We start from the raw sequence: 24,626 nt of genomic DNA on the forward strand, positions 1-24,626 counted from the left end.
TGGTACAAACGTCAGATTTTTGCGGGGCAAAACATACCCACGGCCAGTACAAAGGACAGAATTTCAATTTTTGGCCTACATAAAAGCTTATTCTTGTAGCATTTAAGTTGCTTATTCTGCTTCTTATCACATTTAGGTATTTCAGATACAGGATAACTGTTTTATGCAATTATTACATAAAATATAGGAAATATGTTTGTCCTGAAATCTTTGCCATTTTTTTCCATTTCTTTGCAGTCTGCAAATTGCAGGACACAACTGCCCAAAGAGGGACAGGTGGCAAGCCTAGCTAAATGCTACGGGAAATTATTGAATCTATCAGTCTTTTAATCTCTCTTACTCTTTTTAGTCTGGAATACTAAAATTTTATACTGCCACCCCGTCCAAACTCGAAACACCTCCCTCTTGCGTGCAACTATGGGCGTGAAAAAGAAGTCGGAGCAATGTACGGCGTGACGTAAAATTCACAGCAACCAGTACTTCCTGGAAATGTTACCTCAGCGTCTTTGTAGTTGTGGTTGCTGTGATCGTCAGTTAAAAAGCAGATTGCTCTTATTGACAGGTAAATTTACTGTTACACAGATTTGCAAGAGGCATTCGTGAACCAACGTGTCAGGAACAAGTTTTAAAGAAATTTTAGTCTGTAATTTTAATCTGTTTAACATATACTTTGATAGGGTAGACACTGTATTTGAAAGGCTCTGAAGGTGCACTTTTAAGCAAATCTTTGGAGTCTGATAGGGTTATGTTTATTATTCATTAAACATGTGGATTTTGGAAGCGCATTGTGTTACTCTTGACATAGCTAGAGCTGTAGTTCACTGAAACGATTGCATAAGGAATTTGGGACTCCTGTGTCAGAGCTGAGCAGCCCATGCATTGTTATTTCTGAACTTTCTGTGCTGCAGTTTGTTTATAGAGCTACGTTTTGTGCTGTACAGTTGTACCCAATGCACACTTGAACTGGAAACTGGCATTTGAGCTTAGACTTTTAATACGTTTTACTTTACACTGTTTTATATTTGCATCTGCCGCCTAAAGGGATCGCAGTTAAATGTTGAAATCATCATCAACACTCGTTATCTGTGCATTATAAGGTCTGGCAGAGTTTTAACACGATAAACGAAACAAGCCAAGTTTCTAGTTATTTTGTGCTTCGCATACACTGTTCTACATTTGTATTGGCATGATAGTTCCGTGTTTTAACTTCCCTCTTCATGGTTATTTTTTCTCATTCTGTATCAACTCCATTTCATTTAAACGCACACTCGACTGTAACAGAGAAGAGCATCATGTCACAAGACTTGGGTTGAGTGGTCAGCTCTCCACATAAACATTTTGCATCCAGTTTCTGCCATAATTATACGCAGCAGTAGAGAAGTGAAAATAACAGAGGAATGACTCCCCCCCCCCCCACCCTCAGCCATGCGCTGGTGATTAGAAAATGTTAGTATTGTACAGGATATCAGGCCATTGCCAGGTGTTAAAAATGTTGATGGCAAATACTTCATATTCACATATGCGAGGTATAGTTAGAAGTGATTGGTCTCTGCAGTAAAAAATATTATCACTAACTATCCACAACCCTTACACAAACGTCCGTTTGTTTTTTGCTATGTATAGATTTTGTAATTAAAGGTACATTTTCATTTGAAGGTATATGGTAGGCATTATCAGAGGAATGGACAAAACATACCAGTCAAAAAGTCATTTGAACATTATTGTTTAGGTGTCATATACTTTTTGCACATGGGGTTGGGCTGTCACTCAGTGACAATCATCTAGGGTGGCTAGCCCTGCCATGGCTGTTCAGCCATACTACACATTCACACCAGTGACTAGTTTGAGTGTCCAGTCTATCTACTGCATGTCTTTGGAATGTGGGAGAAAGCTGGAGCAGCCAGAGGAAACCCACGTGAACAGAGGGAGGACATGCAGACTACACACAGAAGGCACTCCAGCTGAAAATTGAACCGGGGAACCGTTTGCTGTGAGGCAATGGTGCTATTCTGTGTGGCATGCTCCTTTGTGAGGGTTGAAGCAAATGCATATGTCATTTGAATAGAAACAGTAATGACTGGAAATTTCAGCTTGGTTTACAGACTCTCCTACTTCGGCTAACTGATATTCTTCTATATTAAATTGTTTAGCATTCTTTGTGTTTCACTATGCCAGTACAGCAGCTACTTCTATTACTTTTTGCACATTTATTTAAAAAAATCACGAAGTACTGAAATGTGTTAATGTGTATGTGTTTTTACTGCTGTGGTCATCTTCTTTTCTTGTCCACATTCCACTCAAAACAGTTTTGGTATCATTTTAGTTTGGACTGTATTACCTGTTCAAAAGTGATTCACAAAATATATGAAACATGTAATTAATAGTACATATGTTTCATATATTTTATTCATCACTTTTGAACAGGTAATACAGTAATTAATAGTATATACTGCGGTGGTAGTGCTGCGGTAGCGTTGTCGCCTCACAGTAAGACGTTGTCCTGTTCGATTCTCAGCTGCAGCGTCTTATGTATAGAGACATGCGTGAATGGGTGTACCTTCGTTGAAGGTTGTGTGTCAGGGCCGGCAACTCGGCACGTAAAAATCTACTGCCAATCATTAGCGGACCAGAGTTCCGCTGTGGCGACCCCTAACCGGGAAAAGCTGAAAGACACAACAACATGTAATTAATAGTACAACTGTAAATATTAATATTTTAAAATGAAACAGCTAACATATGAATATAGTAAAATGCAAAAGTAGAACTTAAGTTTGAGTCATAAATTGTCATCAGTTTCCCTAGTGATGTAGACATCCTCCATGAGGGTCTCACTCAGACAAATGACTGAGGCCAGAAACATGGCCTCAAGCTGAATACCAAAAAATGCATCATCCCCTTTGGGGGAAGTGATGTCCCCACAAATTATCACATTAATAACAATGTCCTAAGCATGTAATTGGTCGTGAAGGATTTAGGCACCCAGGTTGATAGCAACCTGACTTTTGACCACCATGTTGCTTCCGTTGTACGAAGAGCCTTCTACATGGCCCACCTCATAAGTAAGGCTATCTCATCCAGGAACAAGGAGGTCATAACATCCTTGTATTCTTCCCTTATAAGGCCCATTATTGAGTACAACACCCTGTTCGGCATGTACCTTGCAAAGCACGTGCAGCAGCTGGAGAGACCACAGATGTTCCTCACCAGGAGAATCCAGGGCCTCAAACATCTACCATACACAGATAGGCTAGAAGCCCTATCCCTCTGCTCAGTTTTATACAAACTCCTCAGAGGTGACCTCTATCTGGCATATTAGGCGATCACAGACCCCACCTTGATGGGACTGCTGCATATCCGCAAGTCAGGCTTCATTCGAGTAACTCGCATGTGCGGTCTTAACCTGGTCTGTGACATCAACAGGACTTGTTGGCAGGACAAATTTGTGTCCCAGAGACTCCCCCATCTATGGAATAGACTCTCTCTCCATGTCAAACAGAGTACCCTCTTTACCCCTTTTTTAAGCACAACTTGGATAGGAAACAGAAAATATACCCCTGGGATTCCACCTGTGTTCCTGCTGGACAGGGGCATCGGGTGCTGAATTGTCTAAACATGGGCTAAACTTTTGGCTAGGCTTATAAGGGCTTCAGGGCCAATAGCCTAATAACCTCATATGATCCTATGAGTATGCAAACTGTTATTGAATACATCATTGCACATTTAGCAACTTCTGTGTTGTACAGCATATCCCCACCATCTCAGCCTATGGACAAAATCAGCATGTATGGAAAGAGAGTGCATTTAGCATGAAATATATGTTGCATCCATGTTTGTGAGGCTTTTTTTGATACTGTAAGCTTTCTTCATATATGGATGGAATTGTAATCTGCTGCGTTTTAGGTGCTGATGTATAAATTAATAGTGGTAACATCGCTTACTTGTTTAAAGAAAAACTTATTGAAGTGTATCATGTATTTGCATATAACATTATGATAATACTTTAAAGTCAGGACTGCTTCACATATGTTCTTTCCTTACTTACTTTTGTAGGCATACTTCTCAAATGCCTTGAATTTTGCAGAATGTCCACATTTTCACCATATAAAATTGTGGCCTGCTCGACATACAATCTGTGGTTTTCTAGCAAATCATTTAGGACTAAAATCTCTAAATAATGAGAGAAATTTGCATTTCAGATATCATATCCTTCAGAAAATGCATGCCAATGCAAAACCCATTATTCTAGAAACTCTCTAAGCTTATAAGAGCCATGTTTAAAATCTGCCCGGATTTGGGGCCTTTGTCCCCCACATAATTTTTGGCTTTATCCAGAATTGTTGCACTAAGAGGAGAGTGATGCCTGCAGGGTTATGTTATTGTTGCCAGCTGAGAACATAATATCTCCTTTCTTTTTTAGTCTAGGTAAACGACCGATACATGATTAGCAGTATGCTAAGATTTCTCTCTCAGAGCTGTGGCATTCAGCTTTCAGTCCTGACCTCCAGTCATTGTTTTCATGACAGTACCAGGCTCTCCTTGCCTGTGCTTGTCCCTCTACCCCAACCCAACCCAACCCCTCTCTTAGTGTTCTGATTTCATCCTACCTACCAAAAACATGCTGGTTGATTAGCTGCTGAAACTGTCCACATATGCTATGTTTAATATTGCCTTTGTGGCCCAAGTTGTGGAGCAAAAAGTGTCCTTGCAACTTGGAACAAATTCAGTTTTGGAGTTAACATATAAATTCATGAGGGTCATGCAGTTTTTATATCCACATGCTAGTTTTAACATTAGCAGGATGACTTCACTTCATGTTGTAAGTTATTTATATGTGTATGTGTAGTCCCAATGCAAAACTTTGTAATTGTGGTTGACTTTATTGGTATGGCAATTTTAAGCACGAAACATTGTTGCTTTATGAATTTTATGTACATTTGCACATTTCTGAGTAAGACTGCACCATAATACCTCAGCAATATTATTATTAGCAGTGCTTTATGCTTGTGTGCTTCCCCATATATTTTCTCTCTGAACAAACTCTTCTCAGGTACATTGGATAGGTCATGAGCTCCCATTTGGCTTGGAGTTTTGCTTTACATAGGTCCTTTGGATGTTACTGTTTTATCACAACCCATATTACATGATGTGGAGTCAGCCATCCCTGTCTAGTCAAATATCTAGAAGATCTTCTCTGTTGGAATATGAAACTGATTCTTCATTTCCCTTTGGAAAAGTTTGCTGCCACGTATTCTTCTTTTGCTGAATATTTTATTATATGTTAATTTTGCAGTGCAGCTTTGTCTGTTGGGGCATTGCTATAGGAAGGGTTGAACAAATGGGTTACATGTGCAGACTCCACTTTGAAGGGGATGCCAAAACATAGTAAACTGTTTGACAACTTACAAGCTGTCATTAAGGTCTTGTGATTGCTTATTAGACAGCGTGTGAACTGTCTGTCAAATGCCTTTATTTTTAAAGGTAGTTACTATTTTTAAAAATAACAGAAGTTTGACAGACAGTTAACAAGCTGTCTTAGCAACTGCAGTCAAATTTGCTTATTGGCTGCTTGTAAACAGTCAAACTTTTTTTTAAGGTGTGGTGGTAGTGTCCTAAATGGATGTTACGTAGGATATCAGATTCCCTTGCTCCTGTGTTCAATATTGCTACTAGTAAGTGATAGTCATTGCTTCTGCAGTCACTTCCATAGAACAATCCTGCTCATCAGATATTTTGTCTGTTTTTAGCTAACTGGCAACTGACAACAGACTATCAGTCCACTAAATTTTTTTAAACTAGTTTGTTCATCTTGGTGCTGTATCATGTTTTATATTAATAACAGATTTAGAGGCACAGTCCTCAGAGCATGTTTGGTTACTGGTCATTTCCAAGTTCTGTAGTCTGTTGTCATCATCCGCGAACATATAGTAAAATTGCCACAGGTCACTTATTTGTGCATTAAAATAGTATTTTTTTGAGACTGGTGAGATTGACTGTATATGTCTAGTTTCATTAAGCCAGCTGATAAGCATACTTTTATTTTCAAGCATAACATTGCTTGTGAAGTTTTGGTGGTTGTAAACGTAACATTATTATAAAGGAAGATAGATTTGTATTTGTGTTGCAAGGGCTTACCATATGACTTGTACTTTTCACAGTTTCCATAAATGTTTGGACAGATCTTTCAGGTAGCCCACTCTAGGCTTAATAGTGAGATGCTGATATAAATTAATTAATTAAGGTGGCTGCAGTGGTGCAGTGGTTAGTGTTGTTGCCTCACAGCAAGAGGTTCTCTGTTTTGATTCTTGACCGAGGTACCTTCTGTATGGAGTCTGCATGCCCTCCCTACAGTCGTGTGTTTCCTCCAGGTGCTCCAGTTTCCTCCCTCATTCCAAAGACATGCAGTAGGTGGATTGGTCACTCTAAATTAGTCATAGGTGAGAGTTTGTGCGTGAGTGGTCCGAATGAACTACAGCGGCAGGACTAACCACCCGGTGGTGTAAACCTTGGCTCAAGATGATTGCCATTTCCGAAGTGACACCCTGACCCCATGTGCAAAATGGGAAAAGGGGTCGAGGATGAACAGATGGATGGCTGGATGGATGGATAGATATAAATTAATTCATTTTGATTTACTATATGTTTTACTTTCTGTTTATGAAAACTGTTACTTATTATCGCTAACAATTTTGTTAGCCAATAATTTTCTCTCTTATATTGTCTTTAATATTAATATTCTCTTTTCAGATGCTACTGATTCCATACGTATTATTTTAGACCACTTTCATTTGCGTCTAATGTAGCTGGAAATGTGGACTCACAAAATGGCCCTCGAAATGTTCCTTCTTGGTATGAGCCCTTGTACTGTGAGTTCCAGACACTTCAGAAATGAGTGAGATTCTTAAAAAGACAGAGAATTCAAACTGGCTGTAATACTTCATGTACAGTTTTGTGTCCCAAAGCATAGGGGCTGAACCCCCCCCCCCCAAACACACACACCACTGCTGCTTTGTAGTACTTACACAATCGCTGTACCTTAGAATAGGGGGAATATTTTTACATACTCCAGGTTGAGATTAGTATATATTTTTCCTGTCTGATCTTTAATTTACTGTTCTAAGGAACACAGTTACTGTCCTTCCACTTTAAACAGACACCTCCTAAAACTCAATATGAATTTGACATTCCTAAGGATATAGCATTCAGTGATGATGTATTTTGGACTATTTAACATTTACAAGTACAAGACAGACAGTGTAGGTTTCTTTGAGTGTTGGAAAAGTAAGATGTAAATCAAAGAAAAAAAAAGTTTTGAAACTTGACGTTAAGTCGCACCCCTCCAGGTGCTTCTCCCGTTTAGGGCCTAGAACTTGGGAGTGGAGTGTGTTCAGAATTACTGCTCTGCAGCAGTGTAGAAAAGTTCCTTTGCACATGGACAGCAGTGCATTTTACCAGCAAAATCTGGGTATAACAAGTTGACTACTCATTGTTGTCCTTTTATAAGTGATTAATATACTTGTATCAGCCCTGTGTAGTTGTTTTTTTTTTTTTTTTTTGCATGGTTAGTTGCTTAAATCACAGTTAATTGTAAAATCTAAAATGTAGTGCATCTTTACTGGATCAGTGGTTAGTAGTTTACATGGTAGTCAGGGCAGCCTATCAGCACTACTATGTTTATTTTTATTTATTATTTTAAATTTAACTGGGTTAGAGCACTGATTCAATTGAATCTATTTCAGTCTCAGCACAAGCCTGTTTCCCTCTACTCAGTATCATATGTTCCTCTAGGTCTCATTGAGACAAAGCTAGTTGTTGTGTGTCTGTGTGTGTTTTTTTTTCTAACTGAATCTTTAATAAAAATTTTTAACTAGACTAAAGAAAAAAAAAACAGTGTTTTTTTCCAGGGGAAATGCAAGTTTCTTGCACCCCCTATATGTGTGAGCTCCTTACTATCTCCCTGGCTGCTGAACTGCAGTAAAAAATGGAGGGAAGAAAAAAGAAAACTATGAATAACTCCTAAATGTATAAATAGAAATCATGGCAGCAGTGATTCTGCATGGAGAGCAGATGAGTTGCCAACAGTGTTATATACTCTTGGAATTGAAACCTTATCTGATTAAGACTCAACCAAAGGTAGGGAAACCTTTGTAAACCTATTAACAGAGGCAAACCTTATAACTGTTTTGTTACTTGGTTTGTGAAGCTAAAACAAATTCATAGAGTCTGTGTGTGTTTACCATCCTGCAGCTGTTATAATAGGATGGTGTTAGCAATAGAAGAAAGCTGAAGCTAATTTCTAAGCTTTCCATCATATGTGATTAGTTCCTTCTCCCTAAATGCATGTTTTCAGTACTGCATCCATTACTTTTTGGGTCTCTTACAGATCAAAGTGTCCAGTAGATGCAGTACTACAGAAATTTTCTGCAAATAATTGTGATAGTAGTTTATTAGTTTTACATGTATTGTTTTAATTGTTGTATATTCTGGGGTCTGGGTGGTTGCATAATGGTGCAACAGATAGCACTTGCATCTCTCAGCAAGAGGTTCCCTGGTTCGAGTCTTAGCTGGGATGTCTTCTATGCGGAGTCTACACGCCTTCCCTGTGTTTGCATGGGTTTCCTCCACATGCTGTGGTTTTCTCTCGCATACCAAAGACATGCAGTAGTTGGATTGGACATGCCAGATTGGCCATAGGTGTGAGTGTGCATGCAATTGTGTGCTATGGAGGAACAACACTGGCATAGCTAGCCAGCCAGTGGTGTGAACATTGGACCTAGATGATTGTCACTATTGAAGTGACACTCCGACCCCATGTGCAAAAATGGGGAAAAAGGCGTTATGGATGGATTCTGCTGCCTGGGTGTGTTTTGCACAGCTTCCATCATGTCTTTTGACTTGTATAGTTCAGTCAGGTGTCAACATTACAGAGGTTTATGACTGGATTGCCAAGTGTAACCAGTTTGTTAAGGTAACTGTTTGAATTATCGAAATCTGCAAGAGTAAGTCCAGAAATACAGAGACTGAATTATCAAAAGATTGGGCTTACATATAATGTCCAAAATGCCATTTCTTGGAAAATTTCCTTTTCTTTGAGGTATGGCAATCTTGGAACTGGTATATATAAGTTCAGGGGTGTGAGGGGTGCAGGGGTCCCCCTGCAAAAAGAAGTTTTCAGTCTTTTTTTTTTTTTGGCACTCAGCATTCTGAGTGCTGACATTTCAGTAGGAAGCCACTTTGTTAATGCATTCAAGAAATGGATTCTTAAAGTTCAGTGCTTCATTCTGAAGGAGACTTTCTTGAACCCATTTTGAGAACATATTATGAAGTATGTATGATTTGTGATCCAGTCAACTTTTTATATAGTCTTTTAAGCTTTATAGTGCATAGAGCTTTAGCTGAACCAAAAAAATAGGGTAGGAGTGAGAAGTATTTTGAAGCATCAAAAGCTGTAATACTTTTAGGGATGCCACACAGACAGTGGGCAGAAGCAAAGTGTACCTCTGAATGAACGGTTTTAAAATATTAGATCTTTTTACTCTGCCACACTTTTTTGTCTGTATGACAGAACGAAGAGTATTACAGCTTTTAAAATTTTAAAAATGTTTTAGATGCTGTCCTGTGATGGTTGGTGATAATGTAGTAGCATGAGACTAGATCTTAAAGCTGAAGGGTGCTCAACAAACATGCCTTCTTCCTGATTTTGGACCATAGTTTCATCTTAAAGATGAGTGCACATTTCTTAGTTTGCTCCAAGTTCATAGTTTCTTTTGTTTTTTGTCTGTCTAGTAAGCCTTTCCTGTAAGTTTATATTTTCTTTTTAGCTTTCCTTGTTTATTTTGTAAGTTATCAAGATGCTCTTTGTCATGTTTGTGTGTCACCAGGATAACATTTGAACGCACAGCAAATTAGGAATGTCTTGAAGACCCTCCTAAATTGAAGCAGGTTCAAATACCAACCTTGAAAACAGCTGGTTATATTCAAAAAATCCTTTATTCTTATTAACCTGTAGAAATTTTCATAGAAGATTCTTCCATGTTTATTTTTTTTCCAAGAAACACAACTTTATTTGTATCATTGTAGAGTAAAATAGCCACATTAGTGGAGACAGCCACAAGCATATCACACTGTACAGAGCTTGTTAATACAGTTGATGGGCTGAATAAACTAATCCAGTAAAGAGAACACTTTGTTATATAATGCAAGACCATTGTTTCTAACTAAATTTTGGAAAAATTTTTCTAGTAGCTACCATTTGGTGTTAACTTTTCTCTCTTGTACAACTACCATGTATCTACCTGTCCCAGTGGTTTATCACCATATTTTCCAGGACCAATAATTCTTTTAGAAGAGTCTTCAACTCCCTAAATGTTGGGGAGACTCTCTGTTTTCAGTTTCTCATTATACACTTTCTGCTAGTACAAAGTTGTATTTAGAGTAGTCCAGACTGAAACCATCAGCTTTCCATAGCTAATCCACATAACAAAAGCGTAGGAGTCAAAGGGAGATGTCTGCCTATCTACAGTTTCTTGGAGTTGTAGCTTGAAGAGAGGAAGGCCCAGGCATTCTCAAAACTTGTGCCAACAGTCCCCCTTTGCCAACAGTCCCCCTTTGCCAATGTCTTGCATATCCAACACACATCTGAGACCTGGGAAAACACACTGGAGAGGCAGGTGGGGTATAAAAAAAGCATTTAGACATTGCTATCCAAAATCCTTCAGTACCTAGCTTTAGTGGCATATATTGGAAGTAGTTCAAAAGCAGCCCACTCCCCAGCAGGGATAGATTGCTGCACATCAACCTCCAATGCAAGTCTGAAATCTTCACAGATGGATAAATGCCTAACTAAAAAAAAAACAAACATATTCAGACAGCCAGTTCTGCCAGTGGAAGCACCCTGCACCTCCCTGTTCACTTGGATCTATGAAACTAAAGCCGAGGAAACCCAGAACACCTCTGTATCAAAATAGGTTACAGAGATGACCTCTCAGCCAGAGAAATAAGTTGCCCACAGAGTCTGATACCGCAAAGGCTTTGGAAAATTGGTTCAAGGACATAATAAATCCTACCCCTAACTAATTGTTCAAAATTCTGGTGCTTTGGGTATCCATATTCATTTCTTAATATGCTTGTGACAAGTACATTTCCGTAAACTGATCCCTGATATGGATGCAAAGATATATACAGTTCTTGGAAAGGGATATCTTGCAGTTGTTTACCCAAGGTTAATGGTGGCTTTGAAATCTGAACAGATGCCCTTCCCCCTCTCCTGCATTTCTTAAGCAGTAGCACTATGGTTGTAGCCTATTACTATCACTTTACTTTGGATAACACTGCAATATTTACCACCGCATGTATTTTTTTGTTTTGTTTTGCTAATTCTGGTGTTGTAGCATAGGGCATTGCCCTGGCTTTATGGAATTTTGAATTAACAGTTGGTTCTAGTTCAGTTATTTTGTTTGTCATTCTTTGCCCCTTAGCGTGTTAAATGCTATCTTCAGTTTCTTTTATCTAGTCTGTACCAACCAATGCTTATCCTCTTGTAGCATTTACATCCAAGTTAAAGTAATGTATTTTACCTTCATATTTCATAGGCAGATATACTTCTGATTTATGTAGTGGCATGTGTGAAAATAAGTTTCATACATCTGATAAAAATGCACAAAGCAGCTCCTGCATTTTGCTCTGTTTTAAGTGTCATATCTATAACTTCCAGAGTGACCCAATAATGTCTCATTTAGGTAACCATTTGAAATGTCAGGACCCGCTAGAGCGAGTCCCAAAACACGGAGAATGAATGGCCGAAAAAACGGACTTGTATATAGTAAGTCTGAGATTGCCATTTCATGGAATGCTTCCTTTACTCCTAGGTATAGTGATACTGTGATGTTTAAAGTGTCACATTATCCTTGGAATGCAGTATATTTTCTGTGTTTTTGCAATGTATGTCACAGAAAAATCTCTCTTAAGTACATCTACCAGAGACTGTCCATTTGGCAGTGCTTAAGAAATCTGCACAGTTCTTTCATATGCTTAAGAATACATTCAATCCTCATTGGATTTATTTCATGGAATCTGGAACATTCTGCATTTGCTAGCTGTTTTAGACTCTAATGCGTCTTTAAAGTCTCTCCATTCTCTTTTGGTGAGATTCAGAAACATGAAGTACAGTACAGAAGACTGATATGAAGTAATATATGAATGGAAGCTTATTATCCACTGTCATTCTTTGCCTGATGTTTTGGAAAAATGTCATTGCTCACTGAAGGCTAGGCTGGTGCATGGTAACATATGCAGAAGAGCTGTCATAAGTACAAACTAGTACACAGTTCCAACCATACCACATGCTGACTTCATTCATGGCTTCATACATGACATTGTTACACTAAAAGTCAGAGATAATCTTTAGTCAGCATGCCTTGATACAAGCTGTAGTATGCCACAGCAATTTGTGATCTTGTCTAGGAAGTGATGTGAAAAATATTCAAAATATAAAGAAGATTAAGAAGGCAAAATGGATGTCAGCAGAACCACTGGAGCTAAGAAACGTAGGTCAATCTAAAGTAAATAAACTATTTAAATAAATAATATATATTTATATTGTTGTTTTCAGAGTGTTGTCTTTTTATTCTCAAAACTAGGTTATGCAAGTGTTTTGGTGACACAGAAAAAGAATCAAGTTTTAATTTTTCTAGAGCCATATTGGTCTTGTGTGTTACGATTTCATTGTATTTATTTAATTCCCCAATTTCTTTCTTTTTTTTTTTTTTTTTTTTTTTTTAGTAATTGAGTTGAAGGATTCATTGGAATTTAGTTTCGATAATTTGCTTTTGGATATTTGTTAATTCAGATTCCCATTCTTTTGTTTTATTATTAAACCATGTTATAATTTTTACCATATAAGTGTGCCTTTAAAGTATCCCATAGAATAACTATATTTATATCCTCTGTATAATTAGTATCTATGAAGAATTGTATTTGTGATTCAAGCCATGGTTTGAATTGTTTCAATTTGGTAATACAAGTTGGGATTCTTTTTGTGAAACTTAATCTCTTAAAATCTATTTGAAGTTTAAGAATAAGTGAACTGTGATCAGACAGGGGACAAGGAATTATGGAGAATTTATTTATTTTCATTCTCAAATCTTGAGATACAAAGTTTTTATCAATTCTAGTTTGGGTATTAAATATATGGTCACTGTGAGAATAGTAAAGATTTGTTCTCTGTGAAACTAAACGTATCAATTAGATTTAAATTATCAGTCCATTTCTTGTGAGATTTCCCTATGGGGTAGATTGAATGTTAGTAGTCTCAGAGTTGTCCAGGATACAATTAAAGTTGCCTCCTGTTATCAGATTACCTTTGGATACTCTATTAATATGGTCTATGTGTTTTTTAATTGTTCCCACTCCAATGCCAGGAAACCAGTATAAGTTTACTAGTGTCCAGGTTCTGTTAGAAAATGTTAATATTACAATAGCTAAAAGTCCTTCTTTATCTTCATAATTATAGATTATTTGAGGGTTAGTAACATTTTTTCCATAGTATTAAGACTCCTCTAGTTTTTTTTATTATAGAAAGAATTAGATATTTTTAAATATTCATTTGGATTCCATATATGCTTATCATTTGTTTTAAAGTGAGTTTCCTGTAGGAATGCCACTTGCGCTTTATTTAGTTTTCGATATTTTAGTAGATTGGACCTTTTCCTTGGATTATTTAATACATTGATGTGGTAGAGTTAAATCCATCTTGTGTGTTTAAATTTATAATGTATTTGTAGTAGACAAGGGTGTATAGCATTTGCGTTTAGACAAAATCTGTGTAACATTCTTGCAAGAGTTATATTTTAGTGTGTAGTTGATGTTTCCTAAAAAAACATTTAACAAATATTGAGGCCAAGAAGGAAATGAAGAGTAAGTAAAGAGAAATACTACATGGAAATGGAATATGTAAACAGTGACTCTAAAAGTCCCTCAAACAAACATGGAGTGAAATACACTCCTAATCTGGAAAAACAAAATAGTTTAACCAGATTAACCTTCATATCTAGATGAAAATTAAAGAAAAGTGAATGTTACAGAGCTCCGATTTATAAATTCTGGAGATAAAACAAAGTATATCAAAAAATTAATGGTAAAATTTTGAAAGTAGTGTAAAGAAAAATAATTGCTATTATTTAAAGAGAGAAGTTCATTACAAACAAAAAAAAATTACAAACCACGTACCAACAAGCCAATGACACCTTCTTCCTTTCAATAAATAGACATCTGTTTATTCCACAATGAAGTAGAAAACAATATATTCCACCAGAAAATCTATTTAAAAAAAAAGACATTAGTTCATATTATAAGACAGAGAGAAGTGAATAGATCACTAGTCAAGTGCTATTAAACTACAATTTGCAGATGAAATATTGACGCTAAGTTAATATTTGAAAATATTAAGTAATATGATTATTTCTTCAATTGTACATCATTTGATATTCAGTTACACAGAATAATTGAAAAATGAGAACTAATATAAAGCAGCACATACTTAAATATTAGTATGTTTCACAAAGATTATTTTTTGTATTTCCAAATAACTTTAATGCAGATCTGGACTCAAGTTCCTAAACCTAAAATGTTATAATAATAAACTAATATTTAAAGTGTAAAAACATATATTAACATTTGTGGAATTTGTTATTGCAAACAAAGTAATTTAATGGAAATGAAGAGTGTGAATCTTAGATACATATGTTAAGAAATGACAGTAAAGGGATTTATTTGTAGCTTGGTATTAATTCAAGTTGAAACAGTTTTGCAGAACTTGTATTCATAATAAGAAAATCAGTTCTGCAATATTATGCAATTTCAACTTGCCTTACTTTTCCTATAAACAATCGGAGAGATATGTATATTAACATACTGCATTACGTATTTTAATATCTCACGCTGTTTCCCAGGGTTATTGTTCAGAAGCAACATGCTATATACTTATATGAATTTTATCTCAAAATTTGAGAGAAACTATGAAATAGTTAGATAATAAGAAATGACTCATTTGTTCTGCTTAATAAATATTTTCATAAATACATTAGAAGGCTGTATATATGTCTGTTAGGTTATACTTGCCAGAGCATGAATTAGAAATAGTGTTCAATATATCAAATTTTACCTCTCCCTGTACTCTAATAAAAAAAATGTAACCCAAGTTCTCCTTTCTCATTTGAACAGTCTCTAGCTACAAGGTACTATATCACTTGCTTAAATAAAAGCAGCTGCCAAATGCACAGAGTTTATCCCTGTTTTCATGAAACAGAATATACTTTAGACATTGGAAATGTGAGCACCAAAAATAGATATTACTCCAGAAGGGCTCACTATGCAATTACAGATGACCTAGTATGCTATATAACATTTCACATACACTGAATTGACAGACTGATTTCCTTTGGTATTCTGTAATTACTGGGAGCAGCATACTGTCAATAGTACTGAGCAGTACGCTTGCACAAGGCTAACAATGTTACTTATTCGGTCTACAGAGTCTTTGTACTGCCATAATTGATGCCTCATAGCATCTATAAGAGAGCCTCACTTCCACCACATAGCAGAGTTCCATGGGAAAAGAGAGGTACAGGAGAGAATTAAAATTATGCAGTTACAACTGTAAATCATTTCTTACAAACATATTTCCTCAACTTAGTTAAAATCATTTTCTGATTTAAGTACTACATCTTTGATATACCAGTCAGTTCAAAACATGAACTTTTATATGTATAGGACAATGACTCAATGAATAACAATTAAAATAACAGAATATGTTGACAAGTCCATAAAGGAAAAGTAGGGTATGAATTCTGAAAAAAAAAAAAGAAACATGTTACAAATTTGTCTACATAGACTTGGTACGGGCAGAACATGAGAAAGCCAATGATATTGTATTTTGTTGAGCAGAAGCATATTTTATAATTTTTGTTAGCTCTAGGCTATTTCCATAGAAGTAGTGACAGTGGACTGAAAAATTAGAATGTTAAATTGACAAATTTTGTAGCCAAAGTCAAAACTATGATGTTTTGCAATTAAGCACTCTTAAATAACAGCAATTTATCTCAAAATCTATTAGTAATATGCCAAATTGAACAACTATAAAAAGCCTATAGTCATGTAAGTGTAGAGTTTAGGATGTTTAGCATGAACTTTCCCTTTGAAAGATGTCTTTGGAACATGTAAATGAGTGATGTGTATCTGCTTATCAGATTCCTTTCTTTTTTTCCCTTTAATAAATCTTTTTCTGAATACTAGAGATGGAAGGTTTATGGAGTACAATGGCTTCTTCTCCCTTCCTACCCACTCAGTCATCTCCAATGATACTTGAATGTTTTTTAATTAATAAGAAGACCACAAGGCGTAGCAGCACAGTACATGCATTATCTGCGAGTTAAGAAATGAAAAATTTCCAGTCACCTTCTCGCTCACTGAGAAACTCAATATGTGAAGCATATTCACACACCCATTGCCAGCAATATTAGGTGCCCAAAAATAGAAAAAAGAAACCACTCTCAACAGTATCCTGCTAGAACCATAAAAAAATCAAGCAGCTATACCCTAATTATGTGAGTTGAGTGATTTCAGAAACTTAGTTATCTGTCTCGATATACTGATTGCATCTCTTAAATGACAAGAGAATGAAAGTATTCATAAGAATTTCTGCTTATATTATTTGGTGTGCAAATAAAATCTTATAAGGTTTTTAAAGGAATTTGTACTCTTCCATTCTCTCCTGAAGAGTAACTCCAAATCTGTGCCAATCCTAATTATTTACTTTAGAACAAAGAAAGGGGAAAAAACAAAACAAATAAAACGGCCATTCTATGATTTTACATTCCTCCCTCCTCTCCCAAAGAGTAGAAGTGCAATGTCCATGTCATATTCTCATGCTCTATGCGAAGGTAATAAATGCCCTTCTATGATCTTTTATTCCTCCCTCTCTCCTACGGAGTAGACGTGTAATATCCATGTCTCACTCTGTTACTGTAAATGAAGGCAAAACACAGGCCGTTCTGCGATTTTTAACACCTCTCATTCATCTACAGGACCAAATCATGCCTTCATTCTCATTGTGAGATAAAATATAAAAATAAAATTAATAAATTGGGGTTTTTGCCTCCAGCATCTTAAATCCTGGGTGGCTGCACTCTTTGCCTCACATTAACTACACTGCTAGTCTGCAGATCAGGGCCAGTTTACGTAGTACTTTCAACTGTAATGTAAGAACCATAGAATAGCATTACAAATAAAATGTGAACAAATACCTTGCATGGTAGCACCAAAATGTGTCTGAGAAACAAATTATAAAGGCTCCATAGTAAAGAACAAAGGTCCTTTGGGTAGGGTTTGTGGTAATAAAATTTAAAGAGTAGGAGATACAGAATGATTTAATGGGGCGTATGTTTCTTATATGATTACACTTTCTGTATTTAAAATTTTAGTCCTATATCCAGAGTCTAATGTTCAGTAATGCAATGCCACCTAAAGTTACACTTAAAGAAGCTTTACAAATGCTAAGATGTGTTCCTTTAAAGGCTCTTTTTTTTTTTCTAATTTCCTATCCAGAGATGGATCTGTCAAACCATGCTACTTAGTGCGCCCTGACTTGTGCTGTCTTTAAATGTACCAAGTCTTGATCCAAGAAACTGTGAATAACTAATCAGGGTCATTCCAACAACATAACCACCAAGAACTGATCGTCTTCCATTCCACAGTATATATGCATAAATACGTGCAATAATAAGAACTTGTGCACAAGGGTAAACAATTGTAGCTACTTCTTGAGAGGCTCAATAACATAAAGTGTGGAATCTTGAGTGTGCAACCACAGTATGTGAATAGTTCTTTTCTACATTAAATACAATGACGCCGAAGTGAAATGCTGTTTGAAATTGGCGCCATTGAATAATAACTTTGCGAAATAGCGCTAGGTTAACTATAAGCGCTCAAATTAAAAAAAAAAAGATGCATGCATGTGCGTACATAGGAAACCATTGAAATATGAAATGTCAGCATTTCCCGTTAAATTAACAGTGTCTATATCAAGAAAAATAATTAGTTTTTAGATAAAATTAAATTTACAATCAACTTATACTATATTGAATAGGTTTAAACGTTACTTGAATTTAAAACTAGATAACCAAGGCATATAGGAGATAACATAATGCAGTACTTTAAAGCAGTTTCAATTATTTAAAAGCTTTTATGGTGATGTGTGTTGATTTGTGAAAGGACTAGTACAAGTACCATAAAAGTAACCCTTTTGAGTGTGAAATTTGAAGAATCACAGTAATAAGAAAGCATTTGTGAAGATGTTTACTGTGTTCACTTATAATATATGACTTAAAAAAAGATGTAAAAGTATCTTTTGAGTCTGGTGTTCCTCATTTGCTATGAAGGGAAATTAACTGTTTCTAAATGTCACATTAATTATATATACATTTTTCATTGTTAGGAATAATTACCAGACTTGTGCTAGATATATTATAGAAAGTATAAATTAAGCAAAAGCATAAAGGTCACAGTGTAAATATGCAATGTAATAGATAAAATACATACTTTTTAAATCAAGTCCAGAAGTCTTTATCTTTGTTGATTCTTCGAGAGATTTGGAGGACTGCATGGTTTTAGGATCAGTTCTTTGTTTTTTTTTCCTTACATCAGACCAAGTATTTTTCTCTGGGGATCTTTTCAGATTGGTTGATACAGACCAGTCCATTTCTTCAGGAATTGAAATGACACTGTTATTCTTGATGAAGATGGAAGCTTCTTCGATGTTGTTAAAGGTTCTCCAGTCATTTGAGTAGAAAATTCTGATTTTAGTAGGATAAACCATTTGAGCTTTTATTGTGTTTTGCTTGAGATAAACCATTTGAGCTTTTATTGTGTTTTGCTTGAGAAGTTTCACTAATGGCCATGTTTTTTCCTTAAATCTAGGACTTTTGCAGAATAGTCATTATCAAATCTAATCTGACTCTGTTTATATATAATGGGATTTTTCCTCCAAGCTGATTTTAGTATGAGTTCTTTATCCAAAAAAGAGAGAAACTTTGCCACAATTGATCTTGGTGGTGCTTTTGGTGAAGAGGGGATAGATTTTCCTATAGCTCTGTGAGCTCTCTCTATTCCATTTGATAGTCCTTCTTTTAAATCAAGCACTTCAGGAAGCCAGGAGTTCAAAAAGGTGATGATGTCTTCAACCTCAGTTTTTTCTGGAAGACCAAATATTCTTATGTTAGTTCTCCTTTCTCTGTTCTCTAGGTCATCTACTTTGTTGATTAGCCAGTTAATTTTGGTGTAGCAAGAATTCTGTCTGATTTTCCTCTTTTTTGAGTCTCCCATCTATGTCATTTAGTGATATCTCCATATCAAGTAATTTATTTTGTTGTTGCTGTAATATTTCTTTTAATACATCTGTTTGCTTTTGACAGTTTTCCTTAAGACTTTCCAAATTATCAGTAAATCTATCCATTTTCAAAGACAGTTCATGTAATGTGGAAGACATCAGTTGAATCTCTCTTTCTTCAGAGTAGTTTCTGAGTGAGAATTCTTTAAGCTGGCCATTACCATACAGTTGTGATGTTCTCCAGTATATTTTGACAGGAAAAATGCGATGACATTTCTTGAAATTTGATAGAGTTGTAGTTCTTAAGTTCCTTGATGTTTTTTAATGAAAATAATTTTTTTTCCCCTGTTTTCTGGTACTGTTTTATGGAGCTCTAAAAGATGCTGCCTATCTGTTTGCCATCTAGGCTTTGCCTACCATAAATATGTAGTTTCCATTACCACATACAGGTGAAGTGATAAAATATACACACACACACATGCACACATATACCCATATATATATATATATATATATATATATATATATATATATATATATATATATATATATATATATATAGTACTTGCATATTAACGCAACCAGATTTTCTACCTGGCAAAACTCATGTGTCGCAACCACTTTGCTAACCTCATGTAATTTGTAAGGTTTTCGTGAACTTATCTTTACCCGAAAAGGGCTGTAAAAACTCTTGATTATTATTCTTTCGCCTAGCTTGTGACATTGAAAGAGGAGTAATGGCAAAATTCCTTGTCGTGGCTACCATCTGTCCTCGCCCTAACTTACGGAAAAATGCAATAAAGATGCCTGCTGCTTTTGGCTCCACTGTAGAAGGACCTGTTTATTTATTACGTGTTTTGACATGTTTACTGCACACCTTGGAAAGAAAACGTTTTACAAACCAAACAGTATGCAGAAAACTGAATAAATAGCAGTTATAATACACGTGATGACTGTTACTTTGTTCATGCATTCTGTAAGCAATGCAGAGTCGAGTCCGTGAATCCACGTCCAAGGGGAAATGTTGCAAATTTCAATATAACACAATGGCAAAGCAATGGTGAAAAAATGAATGGCACTGTCTATTAATAACAAGCCACAGAAGGTGCATTATGCATCCCTTAGTAGGAAGACTGTAACACATGGTAGAATAGTCAGCAAGACAACAGTTTGTAATGTGTAAGTAGCAACGCATGATTTGGAATTGTAAACAACATCTAGACTGCAGTGAATCTGTGTAAATGTACGTCCCCAATAAATACATTTGTCGGTTATTCATCTTCCTGAGTGATACACAATGTAAGACAGTAATAAGTAGTACTTGAAACAACCCTTTTACCATTAAAATCAGTACTTACGTCCACACATGACAAGTTTTGCCAGGTAGAAAATCTGGTTGCGATAATATGCAAGTACCATATATATATATATATATATATATATATATATATATATATATACAGGTATAGGTATGTTAATTTGAGTGAATTAATGAATGTGCAGCATGGTATAGCATTTATTCATTTTTCAGTGCAAGTACTGTTTTGTGCAGGACCACAAGAACCAGAGACTGTTCCAGGCAACACTTATATACCTTGTGGTAACCTGTTAGCAGCCACACTGATGGAACAGCATAACCAGCAGAATGTAGCATATAGTTTTTAAGCAATTACATGGTATGGCATTGTTGTACCCTAGGAAAGTCCAAGAATCAGTTTGACAAACTAAAGTGGATGTCCTGCATATGCATTTGTTGAATATGTTGGACTGTTATTCTTAACAGTCATCCTTTTATGTTCCTTCTTAAGTTAGAGAGAAAGAAAAAGCATTTGCTATTTGTGTAAACCTGAAAAGCTTCACATAACCCTATGTTTGTATCCCTTTGTCATTTACACCCTGTATTGTGTGCACATTTCAGTGGCTGCAATTGCTTCCCTAGTCTGAGTACGGAACTGTATAAGCATTTCATGATAGTAAGTTTGCTTTCTGTGAGAAACTTGAGTTTTTTTTTGGTGGGGGGAGTTCTTGGTTGTACTGTAAAGATCATTTTCTAGGATGGAGCAACAGAGTCACATTGTAATAGAATAATTAAAAAAGGACATTAGATTTAATTTTTAAAAATTTAAGCCCATCTCAGTAGTTACCAGATTTTGTTTTTGTACCCTATGCTTGTTGTGAAGTAATGAAGACATAACGCTGCAGAATAGCCTGGCAAAGTGTGCAGATTTTTCAACTTGCAAACAAATGTAAGAGAGAAAGAAACAATGCATGTGAATGCAGATAGAAAAAAAAAAGCTCTAGCACTCTAGCACATTGTGTGCTTATCTGTACTGCCAGTAGCTCAACAGGTACATTTTGAGGAAGGTTGAAATGGTGTGGGGTCTGTTCCTACATCAGGTGTTCCATGACAGGTGCTGTACTCTGGTGCCATCCTTCAGATAAGATTCTAAACTTTTCATCCTGTCTGCCTGAGTTTGTGATATCCTAGGTGAAAGTTAAAGATAACCATGGGACTTGTTTTAAAAAGCCAGAGTCTTGTATTTGTTATCTCCAGCATTTTCAAACATTTCAAAGATATTCATTTGCTTTAACTTTAAGATTGTATTGGTTTTTGAACAGCTAAAAAGGACAGGAAGGAGAACATTTGGTAAGGTTGAGATCCAGGAGGTTTACACCCATGGTGGGGCTGGGAATACTAAGGTGTTATTTACCAAATCAAGGACACTCTGGATGTATTTGAGACGTAATTTAAATTCATCAATAATGAGGATATTTGGTTTAATGGGTAGCTTTTCAAACTGATTAGATACAAAGTGTGATCTGAAGGGGGCATAGAAGAGGACCTGAGTTGGATGTGCTGTGGTGATTGATTTTTTTGAGATATACTTGGACCTCTGTAAGTTGTGCATTGGTCTTGTGCAAACTTTGATGCAAGACAATAGGTTTCATGATAAATATTGATATACATGTACAGGTCTCAGTAATTCTGAATTCATGGTAGGTGCAGTATTCTGGCAAGGAGGACATTGTTCTGAAAGTGTCAGTAACTGCACAAATATGGATGCCTTCAAGGTTATGTTAGCACTGAATATCAGATCTTTTGTTGTTTAAGCTCTTGTTGATAGGCAGAGCAGCTTTAATATTGTTCAGATTGGGATTCGCAAGGTGGATATGCTCATGAGTTGAACATTGCCTAAAAACTACACTCTGGGTAAAGAAAGTTTTCATCCAGTACGTTAGTCTTGTGAAAATAGCTGCAGGCTATCCCTTGCACAGCAGGAGAGCCTGCTGATTATCTGTTCCTGGGTAGACGCACACTGGATCCAGTACAATGACTTCAGTTAGCATGCTAATCATTGTAGCCATTTTTTTACTTCTAAGTTGAGTATCATTCTTGGTAAGAGAAGAATACTTCTCGGTACTCGTGGTTTACCTTCCGTAGACATAGTTGGCAAGCTTAGTTGCATCTTGTTGCATTTTCCTTTGTAGTGCCTTAAGTCACTTGCCTCCACTTGGGTCAGTCTTATTTTAGGATGCTAAAGATTCCTGAGGGGTCTTGTAATATTCCTGATCATAGCACCAAGGAGAAAACTAGCTGTAAATCTCTCCTTATTTAGTCTGGTGAATATGGAATCAGTGAGCCTGACAATAGAATCACCTGTAGTAAGCACTAAGATTTGAAGCATCTCTGTGCGACTTGGGGTCTCTGACTTGCAGTTTTTGTGATGGTCTGTGGAGGCTTGTATAGATGTGGATGTGACTGTAAGAAATTAGAGTATTCCTAAATGTCTGAGGTCTTCAACATAGATTCATGAGAAGCATAGGCAAGGATTATTTTGTCAGTCTCAGCATAAGTAGGTGTAGTGGTAGGTCAGAGGGGACAGATAAACAAAGTTTCTCTATGTGCTCAATGTTGTATTAAAGGCAAACTGTTAACAAGAACTTCAGCAAATGACAGGATAATGTAATGCAAAACTGAAAGCACACAGTATGAAACTGAGTATAAATAAGACAGTTGTAATGTCAACAAATGGGGAAAATCAGAAGCAATTGAGATAGAAAAATAGTGGAAAAGGTTAACATCTTCGAGTATGTGGGAGGGGTGGTTGAGGAAAATGGAAGTTTGATTCAAGCTTTCACCTCTTCATTCAGAGGGGTTGCAGCCAACTGGCAAATAATGTTGGGGTAGTATGTGACAGAAGAATGCCAAAGATGATGAAAAGAAAGGTGTGTAAAATAGTGGTGTGACTGGTACTGTATGGTACAGAAACATGGGCAATGAAAGGTGAGCAGTTGAGGAAGCTAAAGGTGATGTGGATGAAATGGCTGCGATAGACAGCAGGATGTGCAGTTTGGGAAAGACAAAGAAATCAGGGCATCAGAGCAGAAACCCAAGTAGCTCCGAGTGTAGAGAAGGTCAAAGAGCGAAGATTATGGTGGGATGGGCATATGATCAGGAAGCAGAAGACGGTATGGTGAAGAAAATTTGGGACAGACAGGAAGAAGGGAAGAGAAAATGAGGGTATGCTGTGAAGAAATGGATGGATTGTGTGAGAGAAGGCCTAATCATCAGACTTGACTGTTGAAGGTAGGAATGTGGCATTGAATTGAGAGAGATTGCAACAGTTGATGCAACACCCTAACCCCATGTACAAAAATGGGAAAAGGGGGTTGTTGATACGATGATGATGATGATGATGAAGATGATAGGTTTCTGTTTACTGATGTTAGGAGAAGACTGAGTAGATAATTACATCTGTCAGAGGTTGAATTAGAAACCTCTAGGAATAAAGGGTTATCAGTAAACATGAGCCAGTACCTACAATGCCTCAGTGTATCTAATGCTAACTAACTCTTCAAGTAAGAAGTAAGAGCAACCAATCTAAGTCAAATGTAGGTTCAGTTATCAGAATAATTAATAATAGTAATAAAAAATGTTTAATACAACTTTAAGCATTTTCACCCCACAGTTATAGAAGACTAAGTAAAATCACAACTTACACAATTCCTACTACAAGAAATGATGTCACAAAATCAAATGTAAATGCACGAAAATATATTTAAAAATCTTAAATTAGTGTAAACAAATAACTAACTCTTTCACTCCATTTATCTAATTTTGGTGCCACATATTTTTAAAACAGAATTGATAGACACATGTTCATTCAAGCTAGGTGGAACGGAGACATTTAGCCTTAAGCTCCAGCCTATCTTCACAGCTGCCATCCATCCTATTCAGTGGAACACA

At 36.2% G+C, this 24,626-nt stretch overlaps 1 protein-coding gene across 5 annotated transcripts in view; it reads left to right on the top strand.

The window, feature by feature from the left end:
* The first annotated feature begins 434 nt into the window (after positions 1 to 434).
* ATG4C (autophagy related 4C cysteine peptidase) overlaps positions 435 to 24,626 on the top strand; it is a 1,631,044-nt gene continuing 1,606,852 nt past the window's right edge. For 3 of the 5 annotated variants that reach the window (XM_044085548.1, XM_044085549.1, XM_044085547.1), the window contains exon 1: positions 436 to 562. The gene's annotated coding sequence lies outside the window, so the exon portion shown is untranslated. Of the gene's footprint in view, positions 563 to 24,626 lie in introns of all 5 variants that reach the window. The other 2 variants (XM_044085551.1, XM_044085550.1) reach the window with 2 other exon arrangements.

This window comes from Protopterus annectens, chromosome 10.part0 (assembly GCF_019279795.1).
Source record: "Protopterus annectens isolate FY-2018-M chromosome 10.part0, PAN1.0, whole genome shotgun sequence".
NCBI classification, from domain to species: domain Eukaryota; kingdom Metazoa; phylum Chordata; order Ceratodontiformes; family Protopteridae; genus Protopterus; species Protopterus annectens.